A 14,422-nucleotide genomic window follows, 5' to 3' on the forward strand; every position below is an offset into this window, starting at 1 on the left:
TCCAACAAGTTTATCTGTCAAGTGCCTAGCCAATTTCCTCCTGAAATCATTGATCATTCCCATTTCCACCATCATATTAGGCAAGAAGCTCCAGGTAATTACCAGTCCCTGGGTAAAAAAATAAAGTTTTTCCTCACATCCCTCCAATGTCTCTCTTGCCTAAAACCTTAGAAAGGTGACTAGGCACATAAATCTATCTGCTAGTGGAAACAGCTTTTCTTTGTCACTCTTATCTAAGCCTGTCATAATCTTGCACACCTCCCTTGGACACAATACTCTACTTCTTGCCCAAACAGAGCTTTACAAAGCTTCCGAATCACTTATCTGCTCTGGTACTCAACGTATGTTATGATAGACAAGATCCCATATGCTTTGCTAACCAATCTTAAACTACCCTGACACCTTCTATGTACATGAATCCCCTGCTCTTTGTCCCTGCACACACACACTAATAACTGTGCCACACACAGTTAGGGAGAGGCAATATCGCCTCTCCCTAGGGAGAGGCAATATCGCCTCTCCCTAACCTTTCTCCAAAATAAAATCCATTTGCCACTTGTCTGACCATTCTATAACCTATTTATGTCCTGTGGCAGTTGGTTTGTATCAGCCTGTTTGGTAAATTCTGACATTTTACTGTATTCAAATACCCAAATCCTTAATATAGAATTTTTAAAAAAGAGTCCATGAACTGAACCTTGGGAAACACCACTGTCGACCATCCCCTAGCCCGAAAAACAACCATTAACCAACACTCACTGTTTTCCACATTTAAGCAAACTTTTATCCAAGCTGACACCAGCCCTCCTATTTCATGAGTCTCAAATGTTGTTAACTTGCCTTTTGCGGTACTTTAAGTACTTTCTTAAAATCCATATACACATCCATTGCATTCCCTTTATCAAAATTTTTTGCTACTCCAAAAAATTCAATTTATTAAGCACAATCTAAGCTGACTTTGCTTAATTAACACAAACCTCAAGTGTTTTATTTTTTTCAATTGTTTAAAACTTTTCCTGCCACTGATGTTAAACTGAGTGACCAGCAGTTACTAGGATTGCCCTCAAGTCCTTCCCCGAATAACATTTTCCACTCTCCAATCTTCTGGCACCTCCCCTCACAACTTGGAAACTTGCCCACTCATTATCAATACATCACCTACTGATATTTCATCAGCATCCTTTCTTAGCAATACAAAGCATTTAGGGGAGGCAGTGGCCCAGTTCTATCATCACTGGACTAGTAATCCAGTGGCTCAAAGCAGGATCTTGGGACCTGGGTTCAAATCCCGCCACTGCAGATGGTGAAATTTGAATTCAATAAAAATCTGGAATTAAGAGTCTAATGATGACCATGAAATCATTGTCAATTGTAGTAAAATCCATCCGATTCACTGATATCCTGGAGGGAAGGAAATCTGCCATCCTTACCTGGTCTGGTCTACATGTGACTCCAGATCCATAGCAATGTGGCTGACTCTCAAATGCCTTCTGAATGGAGGGCAGCTAGGGATGGGCAACAAATGCTGGCCCAGCCAGCGACGCTCACACCCTCTAAAGTGAATAAAGCATTTTAGCTTTGCCCTGCACCTGATATCACTGTCCTTGTTTCTAATAGGCCTACCTCACCACTTACTACCTGATTACGACTTATATGGTAGAGAATTTTAGGGTCATCTTCTACGTTAACTTCCATTCTATTCTCAAATTCCCTCTCAATTGTATTTATCTCTCCACTACCTATCCTTTATCATGTGCTCCACCTCCCCATGTCATCCAAGAAGCCCTTGCCCTCCTGTCGGAATGTACTTAGCACATACCCAAAACGTTGCATCCTTAAAGATCAACCTTTTTCCTAACAAACTTGGGTTTCATTTTACCCTGGCTAGTTCCCCTATTATTCTTTTGAAGTTAGCCCTCTTCTAATTCAAATGCCAGTTGACTTTAGATTGTTCTTTATGCCTCTCCAATACTGATCCAAGCCTTACGATGATCACACCTACCCAAGTGTTTCTCCACAGACAGTCACCTCATTTCCCAGTGCCAAATTCATTAATGCCTCCTTGATAGCTAGACCAAGAGTGTAATGAATAAGCAAGTTCCACTGAAGACATTTCAGAAATTCCACTCCCCCTTATTCTAACACTTCTTGAATCAATATTTGGGAGAATTAAAGCCCCCCCAATTTCACTGCTCTACAGACTTTGCACATCTGCCTTCCCTGCAGGACGTGCTCCTCTAACTATTTAGAAGGCTACGAATATCCCCAGTAGTGCCATCATCCTCATTTTGCTTCTCAACATCTACCAAACAGATTCTTGTCCTTTCAAAGACATAAAAGCACAATACTGCAGACCTTGGAAAGATCTGAAATAGAAAAAGTATGGAAATGCTCAGGAGGTCTGGCAGCATCTGTGAAAAGAGAAAACAATTAACAGTCAAATACGACTCTTCTTCAGGACTGATGGGGGGAGGAATACTAAAGGGAAGATCTGAAACAGGGTAGAGGGCATCATGGAACAAAAGCAAGGGAGTGGTAATGGTTGTGGTAAAGAAGCAGATCATTTGTCCAGAGTCAGTTTTGATGGCAAAATTAACAGCTTTGTCTAAAAGCAAACACATGAAAATCAAGACTCAGGCTGCAACATGGCAACAAAAAAGAGAATTGAAATGGGGGACAGAGTTCATGTCTAAAGTTGTTCAAGTCAATGTTGAGCCCAGGAGGCTGTAGAGTGCTGAGCCGAAAGGTGGGATGCTGTTCTTTCAGCTTTTGTTGAGAGTCATTGGAACATGGTAGCAGGCCAAACACAGAATAATCAGCATGGACACAAGCTGGAGAAGTGCAATGACAAGCAATAGGAAGCTTGGGGTTGTGTTTGTGGAACATCTCCCTTCAGTCTGCAAAGTGATCTCCCAATCTGCATTTGATCAGAGATCAAGGAAACCAGATTACAAGCAGCGAATACAGTATACAAAATTCAAAAAAGTGCAAATCAATCTCTGCTTCACCTGGAAGGAATGTTTGAGGCTTGGTGGGTGAGGAGACAGGAGGTAAGGGAGCGAGTGTTACACCTTCTACCATTACATGAGATGGTGCCATGGGGAGGGGTGTGTGTTCAGGGTGATTGAGGAGTGGGCCAGAGTGTAACAGAGGAACAGTCCCTTCAAAATGCTGACAGGGAAGGGGAGAGGAAGATATGCATGGCGATTGTGTCATGCTGGAAGTGGCTACAATAGTGAAAGATGATTGACTGTGGAGGCTGGTGGGACGAAAATGGAGGAAAGGGGGAACCCTACCATGGATGATCTGCGGACTTTCTACTTCTTCCTTGGACAGAGGCGTAACCAATCTCCATCCACCACCACCCTATTTCTATCTGGCTGAACCTGTTCTCATTGAACAATGGCTCCTTTAAATTGTTTCACTTCCTCCAAATAAAAAAAGTGTTGCTATGGATGCTAGTTATGCCAATCTTTTTCTCGGGTTTGTGGAACAATTGCTTTACTACAACCATAACTGCTCCTTTGCTTTTGTTCCATGGCACCTTCTACCCTATTCCAAACCTTCCCTTTTGTTTCTCCACCCTCCCCATCCCCACCCCCTTCAGTTCTGAAGATATATTCGACACTATATTAACTGTTTCCGTTTCCACAGATGCTGCCAGACCTGAGTATTTCCATACTTTTGATTTATTGTCACATGTATTAGCATGCAGTGAAAAGTACTGTTTCTTGCGCGCTATACAGACAAAACATACCGTTCATAGAGCACACAAGGGAGAAGGAGCAGAATATAGTGTTACAGTCATAGCTAGGGTGTAGAGAAAGATCAGCTTAATATATGGTAGGTCCATTCAAAAGTCTGATGGCAGCAGGAAAGAAGCTGTCCTTCGAGTCAGTTGGTACGTGTTCAGACTTTTGCATCTTTTTCCTGAAAGGTGGTGGTGGTGCAAGAGAACATGCCTGGGGTCCTTGATTATGCTGGCTGCTTTTCCGAGGCAGTGGGAAGTGTAGACAGAGTAATGGATGGAAGGCTGGTTTGCGTGATGGACTGACATTGAGGGAGGTATCGTCATTGCACCATTTCACGATTCTCTATCCGTCTCGTCATTGCTGGAGATCTGACCTACTATGGTGGTATCAGCAAATTTGAAAGTGGAGTTGGAGTGGAATTTGGGCCACAGTCATAAGTGTATATGTATAGTAAGGGGCTGAGGACAGAGCCTTACAGGGCACTGCTGTTGAGGATAATCGTGGAGGTGACATTGCCTATCCTTATTATGGTCTATGGGTTAGGAAGTCTAGGATCTAGTTGTGGAGGGAGGAGCTGAACCCCAGGCCATGGAACTTGGAGATAGGTTTTGTTGAGATAATGGTGCTGAAGACCGAGCTGTAGTTGATAAATAGGAGTCTGACATAAGTGTTGTTGTTATCCAGGTGTTTTAGGGTTGAGTGTAGGGCCAGGGAGATGGTGTCTGCTGTGGACCTGTTGCAGCAATAGGCGAATTGTTGTGGATTCAGGCAATCTTGGAGACTGGAGTTGATGCATGCCATGACTAACTTTTCGAAGCAGTTCATAACGATGGCTGTCATAGCAACCAAGTGATAGTCATTAAGGCACAGTGCCTGGCTTTTCTTTGGTACAGGAATGATGGTTGTCTTCTTGAAGCTGATAGGGACTTCAGATTGGAGTAAGTAAGGAGGCGCTAAAGATGTCTGCGAATACCCCCACCAACTGGTCTGCGCAGGAGCTGAGTGCTCAAATGGACACCCTATCTGGGGTAGTCGCTTTCTTCGGGTTAATTTTCAAGAAAGTCAATCTGACGTCTGTGATGGTGACCTCGGATATCAGTTCGACCAAGGCTTCTGGGATGGATAATGTCTTCTCGCTGACCTCTTGCTCAAAATGGGCACAGAATGTGCTGAACTCATTGGGGAGGGGTGCATTGCCAGCGATTCTACACACCTTGTAGCCTGTTAGGTCATGCAAACTGAGCCATAATCAGTTAACGTTCCTGTGGCTAGCCTGGGACTCTAGCTTGGTTAGGAACTTTCTCTTGGCATCTGATAGTTCTCCATAGATCGTACCCGAATTTCTTGTATAGGTCAGGGTCACCCGATTTGAACACCTCAGACCTGGACTTCAGCAAGCACTGAATGTCCCTGTTCATCCATGGTTTACTATTTGTTTCTATTTCAAATTTCTTTCCAACATCAGCAATATTCTGCTTCTGTGTCTTTGGGGGACAAGGATAATAATCTAGTTGGTTGGAGTTGAGAAGCAAAAAGGGGGTGGGGGGGGAAGAAAAGAAAGTGGATTATACTTGGTGAGAGCAGGGAGTGATGATCCTCTATTGAGGAAAAAGGAAGATATATCACAAACGTTGTTGCGGAAGGTTGCATCAGAACACATGTGACAGAGATGGAGAAAGTGGGTAAATAGAATGGAATCCTTAAGACAAGGCAGGGTGTGAGGTGCTGTAATCAAGGGACATGTATGAAGTGGTGGGCTTGCAGTGAATATTAATAGGCAGCCTATTCCCAAAATTGGAGACAATGAAGTCAAGGAAGGGAAATGTTGAGATGGATCGTGAAGATGAGAAAAGGTAAAAGATAAATAAGTTTTCCAAATCTTAGCGAGGAGGAAAATGCACCAAATCAGAAAGCGTGCAGGAGGGGGGCCTGAGTAAGACTGGAACAAGGAATGTTCCACATACCCAAAAACAGTCAGGCATAATTAGGATCCATAACAACACCTTTTATTTGGAGGAAGTGAAACAAGTTAAATGAGAACAGGTTCAGCCAGACAGAAAGAGGTGGTGGATGGGACTGGTTAGGCCTCCAATGAAGGAAGATGAAAGCACTCAAATCATTCTGGTGGGGGACGGAGGTGGAGTCAGTCCAGTGAAGAATTAGGGCAGGAAACTGGAAATTGTTGAAATAGAACATAGAAAAGCTACAGCACAAACAGGCCCTTCGGCCCACAAGTTGCGCCGAACAATTTCCTTACCTTCTAGGCTATAGAACATAGAAAAGCATAGAAATGGCATAGGGCAAGTCACAAGAGTAGGCAGGAAGAGATGGGACAAGGGGGAAAAAAGAGTCAAGGTGGGAAGAAATCAGTTCAATGGGGCAGGAACAGGCTGAAGTAATTGGTCTACCAGGACAATCCTATTGTGGATTTTGGGAAGATGGAATGAGCAGATTGTTCAGGAGAACAATGAGGTTGGAAGTTGTGGAGAGAAGACCTTAAGAGATATGTGGTTAGTGACAGTTCTGGAAACAATATTTTGATGTTTGGTGATGAGGTTATGGTCCAGGGGGTTAGGAAGAAGTGTCCGAGAGTTGGTGTTCAACCCCTGTACACAAGACGACAACAGCACCACCCTGGTCAACAGGTCTGATAACAATGTCAGGGCTGTTTTTCATGTTTTTGCTTTCAGACAGAGCTGCTCATTATTCTATGAATCACACACACACTGGACAAATGCTTTGTTTCTTTACTATAACCATTACAACTCCAACATTGCTAAATAGAGAGACATGTTGCCGAAGCATTACCACTCCCTTTGGCTTTCCTATCTTATCAAAACATTTTGCATCCATGAATATTAAGCATCCAGACCTCACCACTTTCAAGTCACATCTCAGTTATTGCCAGTACATATTCTAACACAGCCACGGCTGGCATGGTAGCACAGTGGTTAGCACTGCTGCCTCAGCGCCAGGGATCTGGGTTCAATTCCTGCCTTGGGTGACTGTATGGAGTTTGCATGTTCTCCGTGGATTTCCTCCAGGTGCTCCGGTTTCCTCCCCACCCCCCCACAGTCCAAAGATGTGCAGGTTCAGTGGATTGGCTAGTGTCAGGGAGAATAGCAGGTTAAATATGGGGAGGGTTTTTTTTTTACAGGGGATAAGGCCTGGGTGGAATTGCTGTCAGTGCAGACTCGATGGGCTGAATGGCCACTTTCTGCACTGTAGGGATTCTATGATACTCTATTTGCACTTATAATAGATCACTTTATTCACCAGACTATTTTCATATATATTCTAGACTTGCCATTATATTCACCTCTTAGTCCGTTTCTATCTGCTATGGCACAATAGTTAGCACTGCTGCATCACAGCACCAGGGACTTGATTCCGGTCTTGGGCGACTGTGTGGCGTTTGAATGTCGTTTCCCTTTCTGCCCCTACCCGCCCACCTCCCCCCGCCAATCTCTGGAGGTTCTTTCCAGGTGCTCGAGTTTGCTCCCACAGTCCAAAGATGTACATGTTAGGTGGATTAACCATACTAAATTGGCCATTAGCTTCAAAGGTGTAGGTTAGGTGCATTAGCCACTTCCAGTGTCCACCCATCTGCCAATTTAGTTGAAACTCTCTGACACGAATAAAGCTCTTATGGTCCCACTCTTGTTGAATGCACATCTCCTTCCCAGAACTTGTCCCAATGCCTTAAGAATCTGAAACACTCCCTCCTGTAGCATGCCTGAAGCCACACATTGATCCTCCATTAGATGTGGGAGTAGTCCATTCAGCCCATTAAACCTGCTCTATTTGAGATCATGACTGATCTATCTTCCTATTTTTACTGGTATGTGGCACTCAAAGCAAGCACAGTAAGAAGTCTCACGACACCAGGTTAAAGTCCAACAGATTTATTTGGTAGCATAAACTTTCGGAGCGTCACTCCTCCTTCAGGTGAGTGAGAACTTGTGTTCACAATCAGGGCATATACAGACACAAACGCAATTTACAAGATAATGGTTGGAATGCGAGTCATAGAGGTTTACAGCATGGAAACGGGCCCTTCGGCCCAACTTGTCCATGCCGCCCTTTTTTTAAAAAACCCCTAAGCTAATCCCAATTGTCCACATTTGGACCATATCCCTCTATACCCATGTAACTATCTAAATGCTTTTAAAAAGACAAAATTGTACCCGCCTCTACTACTACCTCTGGCAGCTTGTTCCACTCACCACCCTCTGAAAAAATTGCCCCTCTGGACACTTTTGTATCTCTCCCCTTAAACCTATACCCTCTAGTTTTAGACTCCCCTACCTTTGGGAAAAGATATTGACTATCTAGCTGATCTGTGCCCCTCATTATTTTATAGACCTCTATAAGATCACCCCTCAGCCTCCTACGCTCCAGAGGAAAAATGTCACAGTCTATCCAGCCTCTCCTTATAACTCAAACCATCAAGTCCCGGTAGCATCCTAGTAAATCTTTTCTGCACTCTTTCTAGTTTAATAATATCCTTTCTATAATAGGGTGACCAGAATTGCACACACTATTCCAAGTGTGGCCTTACCAATGTCTTGTACAACTTCAACAAGACATTCCAACTCCTGTATCCAATGTTCTGACCGATGAAACCAAGCATACCGAATGCCTTCTTCACCACTCTGTCCACCTGTGACTCCACTTTCAAGGAGCTATGAACATGTACCCCTAGATCTCGGTTCTATAGCTCTCCCCAACACCCTACCATTAACTGAGTAAGTCCTGCCCTGGTTCAATCTACCAAAATGCATCACCTCGCATTTGTCTAAATTAAACTCCATCTGCCATTCGTCAGCCCACTGGCCCAATTGATCAAGATCCCATTGCAATTGGAGATAACTTTCTTCACTGTCCACTATGCCACCAATCTTGGTGTCACCTGCAAACTTATTAACCATGCCTCCTATATTCTCATCCAAATCATTAATATAAATGACAAATAAGTGGACCCAGCACTGATCCCTGAGGCACACCGCTGGTCATAGGCATCCAGTTTGAAAAAACAACTCTCTACACCCACCCTCTGGCTTTTGTCAAGCCAATTTTGTATCCATTTAGATACCTCACCCTGGATCCCGAGAGATTTAACTTTATGCAACAACCTACCATGTGGTACCTTGTCAAAGGCCTTGCTAAAGTCCATGTAGACAACATCAACTGCACTGCCCTCATCTGCTTTCTTGGTTACCCCTTCAAAAAATTCAAATTTGAGAGACATGATTTTCCACTCACAAAGCCATACTGACTGTCCCTAATCAGTCCTTGCCTCTCTAAATGCCTGTAGATCCTGTCTCTCAAAATACCTTCCAACAATTTACCCACCACTGGCCTGTAGTTCCCAGGCTTTTCCCTGCAGCCCTTTTTAAACAAAGGCACAACATTTGCCACTCTCCAATCTTCAGGCACCTCACCCGCGACTATCGATGACGCAAATATCTCGGCTAGAGGACGCGCAATTTCCTCCCTAGCCTTCCACAATGTCCTGGGATACACTTCATCAGGTCCCAGGGATTTATCTACCTTGATGCGCTTTAAGACTTCCAGCACCTCCTTCTCTGTAATATGTACACTCCTCTTTACAGGTAATCAAGTCTTAAAGATACAGACAATGTGAGTGGAGAGAGGGTTAAGCACAGGTTAAAGAGGTGTGCATTGTCTCCAGCCAGGACAGTTAGTGAGATTTTGCAAGCCCAGGCAAGTCGTGGGGGTTACAGATAGTGTGACATGAATCTAAGATCCCAGTTGAGGCCGATCTCGTGTGCGCGGAACTTGGCTATCAGTTTCTGCTCAGTGATTCTGCGTTGTCGTGTGTCATGAAGGCCATCTTGGAGAACGCTTACCCGAAGATCAGAGGCTGAATGCCCGTGACTGCTGAAGTGTTCCCGACAGGAAGAGAACACTCCTGCCTGGTGATTGTCGAGCGGTGTTCATTCATCCGTTGTCATAGCATCTGCATGGTCTCCCCAATGTACCATGCCTCGGGACATCCTTTCCTGCAACATATCAGGTAGACGACATTGGCCGAGTCGCAAGAGTATGCATCGTGTACCTGGTGGATGGTGTTCTCACGTGAGATGATGGCATCTGTGCCGATGATCCGGCACGTCTTGCAGAGGTTGCTGTGGCTGCTGTGGCAGGGTTGTGTGCTGTCGTGGTCACTGTTCTCCTGAAGGTTGGGTTGTTTGCTTCGGACAATGGTCTGCAATCCAGAGATCATTACCTTCGAGGTCCTGTTTTAATTCATCTCTCTCTAGTTCACTGGGTGGCACGGTTGTTAGCACTGCTGCCTCACAGCAAGAAGTTTAACAACACCAGGTTAATGCGATTCCCAGCTGGAGTCACTGTCTGTGCAGAGTCTGCATGGGTTTCCTCTGGGTGCTCTGGTTTCCTCCTACAGTCCGAAAGACGTGCTGGTTAGGTGCACTGGCCATGCTAAATTCTCCCTCAGTGTGCCCAAACAGGTGCCGGAGTGTGGCGACTAGGGGATTTTCACAGTAACTTCAGTGTTAATGTAAGCCTACTTGTGACACTAATAAAATCTGCCCGTCACTGGTACAAACATATCACATCTTCTGGCTCACTCCCTTCCCCCTCTGCAGAATATGCTACACCATCTCAGTGATGTCCTTTCTCCTATTACCAGGGAGGAAACACATCATGCAAGACGCACAATGATGTTTATAGAAACACCGGTCATAGAATTAGATCTACAACACAGAAGGAGGGGTAACTGGCTCTGCCAGCCATCAATTGATTCCACTCCCCAGTTCTTGGTCCACAGCCTTGAAGGTTACACTTCAAGTGCATATCCAAGCATCTTTCAAGAGAGGGGACTTCTACCTCTAACAATCTTTCAGACAGCGAGTTCTAGGTACCACCATTTGTTGGACGAAAGAATTTCTCCTTGCATCCATTCTAAACCTCACACCTCTTATTCCAAATCTAACACCCCTGGTTACAAACTCAAAGGGAAATTGGGCATTCCTCTCTTTTCTATCCCGATATCTCATGATTATATACACTTCAATTCGGTCTTCCCTCAGCTGTCTCGGTTTCAAAGAAAATTTAGTCTAGCCGATCTTTCCACAGTGCCAAAATTGTCCAGTCTAGATGGCCTTCTCCTCAGCCTAACTTCTTGTAAATCGTCTGTGCCCTCTCATCTGTCCCCTACGAAATTGCCCACAATAATTTCATTTATACATGAGCTGCTTCTCCTTGAATGGTCCCTTCCGCATTGATATCATGGTGTCGACTAAATTCCTTCAAGGCGTCATAAATCCCAGCAATCTCCATTTCGGACCTGACTGGCACACACCCCCAAAAAACTCCTGGACTTCCTCTCTGCCTGAGGTGTGGCCAGCCCCTGAAGTGAATGATACAGGAAACTCAGCGGCCCTGATGCCCCACAGGCACTCTGCTGCCTCAGAAAGTTTGAGCTCAAGCAGTTGGAGACACTTCCTACACCAGTGGTCTTCCAAGATGCATGAATCATCCCGAGGTCTCCACATGGCACAGGAATTGCAAGCAAGAGATTTCAGCTGGTCAACTACGATCCTCAAATTATTCGCGCAGGTATGTTGCTCATATTGTGACCTCTAAACCTCAACTTTCAGGTCTCACTATCTTATGCTTCCTCTCTCGGTTTGTTCCTTGTGTCCATTTTAAATACTAGAGCAGCTTCCATTCTGAATCCCTTCACTCTGCCCAAGTTTAAATAGAAGTAGAAATAATCAGTAGAATTGGACTCTATGCTACTTCATACAACCACATTTTGGAAAGCGATCAATACTCAAAAATTCCCTCATTCACCAAATTAGATAAACTACTTTTTTTGTATTAATCCAATCCTTGCACACACTATTTCATTTCTGATTCAATTTATTATTGTCACGTGTATACAGTGAAAAGTATTGTTTCCTGTGCGCTATACAGACAAAACATACCGTACATAGAGAAGAAAAGGAGTGCAGAATGTAGTGTTACAGTCAGAGCATTGTTAGGGAGTTCAAAAGAGTTAGAATAAAGTTTCAGAAGTGTAAAAGATAGAATTAAAGGGTATGCTGGACACAGCTTGCAAGAAGTTGCCATGTTCCGGTGCCATTTTGGAATTTCAAGTAGCTATTGATCTGTACCTCGGACCTCTAATTTAAATCTCAATTTATACCTCCTGGTTCAGACTCTACACTACAAGAACAATTGTTCAACCTAATTAGTTAAGCGAACAAAGCTCTAGATACCCCTTTTCAAAAGTCTTTTTTTTGCCATGCAAAAGTCCATAAAGTCTTCTGGCAACTGTAAGTCAATTAAATGACCAGTAACATTTGCTCACTCAGAACAAGATCAGACCCATTAATGAAAGTGCTTTAGAAACTCCAGGCAGTTAAGTACAGTACTTAAATATCAAGGCTGTATTTTCATTTCAGAGCTCCCCGGACTTTAAGGTGACAATATTTATCCATTGACATCAAGACAATTGAGGAATTATCCCAAAAGGTTGCCATAGAAATGCTCACTCAACCCTGACACAAATCATGTGCAAATATCCCTCAAAACCAAGTTCAAAGGCAAAATGGTTCAAACCAAAACAAATTCACAATCAAATGCAAATAAGATACAAAGCTGATGCGTGTTATTTTTTTTAAATTGTACTCCATTCTTAAAAGTTGCAAATCCATCGCGCAGAGTGGATCCAAATCCCTTGCTTTTCCAGAAACCAATTCAAATTGAATCCAATTCATGATCCCCAGAGAGGCATACACGGTCCAAGCTGACAAGGAAAGGCAGTGCACCTGATCTTGAGCTCGATCTGAGCCAAAAGGCCGAGAAGCCATGGTTTCACCCCTTGGCTCTGCGCAGGTATTTAAACTGCATCCCCTCCAGTCACATTCTCTCACCTCCTTGTATGACAGGAGATGGGGGGGGGGGGAAGAGAGAGATGGAGGGAGGGAAGGAAGGGGACAAGGCAGCGCCGCTCACAGGTGCGGCAACAGACACCTGGCTACGATGTAAACATTATTTTAAAAACCATCATGTGCGAATAAATCATGTTTTATTTTTAAGCCATGTTTAAACCGCCTGACTGCCCCGAGGGGGGTGCGGCCTGGGGAACGCAGACAACAAATGCCCGCCACTTAAACAATAGGCCGCCTCGGGAAAGGGGGGGGGGGGGGGGGCGGAAACCGCCCAGACTGGGACATCAATTGGAGGGGGAGAGAGGGGCTGTCTCCCCCCACAGGGACAGCAAGCCCCTGCTTCCCTCCCCAGTGAGCGGGGGCACCGAGATGGGGAGGGAGCCGGTCCCGGGAAAGGAGCGGGACACCCTCCCCAGATGTGGGCATTTATATGGGATGGGGGGAGGGTACCGAGGGCCTGGCATTGCCCCCCTCCACAAATAATATCCCCATTCTCCTGTCTCCCAGCCCCCACCCCAACATCATTCCGGGGGGGGGGGGGGGGCGGTACAAAGATGAACCGTCCCTAGGTATCGCTGACGGGACAGACCGGGGTCCCCACCTCCCCCCCACACGCAGCCCCCTTCCTCAGCCAGGTAGCCGCCACCCCCCCCCCCCGGCCGGCCTCAGCCGGGCAGCGATGCCCGCGGCCCCCGCTATCAACCAGGCTGCAGACGCCAGGCTCTCCCGGGCCGCTGGCAGCGGGAACAGGCCGGGCCTCCGCCCCCAGGGAGGCGGGGGGGGGGGGGGGGTGTGAGAGGGTGAGGTGCCGCCTCCCCCCACCCCGGGGGCCTCATTGTGTCTGCCCGGCCGCTCGGAGGGAAAATGGAGCTCCTTCACCTTTCTCCATGACGCTTTATTTTATATGAGAGAGAATCCCGGGCCTCCGCCTCCCTCCCGCTCCATTCCCCCTCCCCTCTTACCGATGCGGATTGTGTGGCCGGGATCTGGGCTCGGCAGCGATCACCTCCTCCTCCCCCCCGCACCGCTCGCAGCCGTTTTGGGTCTGAAGCGGCGCGCGCAGTTGGACCGAACCGTTAGTGAGGCGGCGGTTTGAAATCCTCCCCCACCGCTGAGTAACAACCCACTACATTGGCCCACAGCCCCCAAACTAACCGCCTCTCCCATTGGCCCGATTCAAATCCGCCAGCTAACCGCCCGGAGAGTGAGGAGGCAGTGCCCTGGCTCAGGCTGGCAGCTCGGCCAGCCAATCAGACCGCGGGAGGGCGGCTTCAGCTCAGACTGACAGCTCAATAAACCAATCAATCCGCGGGAGGCGGCTTCAGTCCAGATTGACAGCCCGATCAGCCAATCGAATAATGGGAGGGGTTTCAACACAGATTGACAACACGATAAGCCAATCCCATCTGCCGGAGGGCGGCTTCAGTCCAGATTGGCAGCCCGCGTAGCCAATCAAACTGAGGAACGAGGCCTCCGCACATATTGACAGCTCGTTCAGCCAATCAGACTGCAAGAGCAGACCAATCAGCTCACGAGAATGGGGCGGGAGCTAGTTTGACCAACCTCACCACCAACAACAACTCAAATAAGGGAGCTCTTTTAAGGTACCAACGTAATAAACTAACTCAAATTAACTTAGGGACAAAGTAAAAGGGACAGCTCCCCAAAAGGAAGGGGGGAACAGCCCGAACCAAGAACAAAGTCGAAAGGAAACTTAAAACATCA

At 46.1% G+C, this 14,422-nt stretch overlaps 1 protein-coding gene across 1 annotated transcript in view; it reads right to left on the reverse strand.

The window, feature by feature from the left end:
* The window catches only part of ckap5 (cytoskeleton associated protein 5), a 153,480-nt gene extending 139,670 nt beyond the window's left edge, over window positions 1-13,810 (reverse strand). Inside the window, exon 1 of the mRNA XM_078221041.1 lies at window positions 13,660-13,810. The gene's annotated coding sequence lies outside the window, so the exon portion shown is untranslated. The remainder of the gene's footprint in view (window positions 1-13,659) is intronic.
* Window positions 13,811-14,422: the final 612 nt, after the last annotated feature.

This window comes from Mustelus asterias, chromosome 9 (genome assembly GCF_964213995.1).
Source record: "Mustelus asterias chromosome 9, sMusAst1.hap1.1, whole genome shotgun sequence".
NCBI classification, from domain to species: Eukaryota; Metazoa; Chordata; class Chondrichthyes; order Carcharhiniformes; family Triakidae; genus Mustelus; species Mustelus asterias.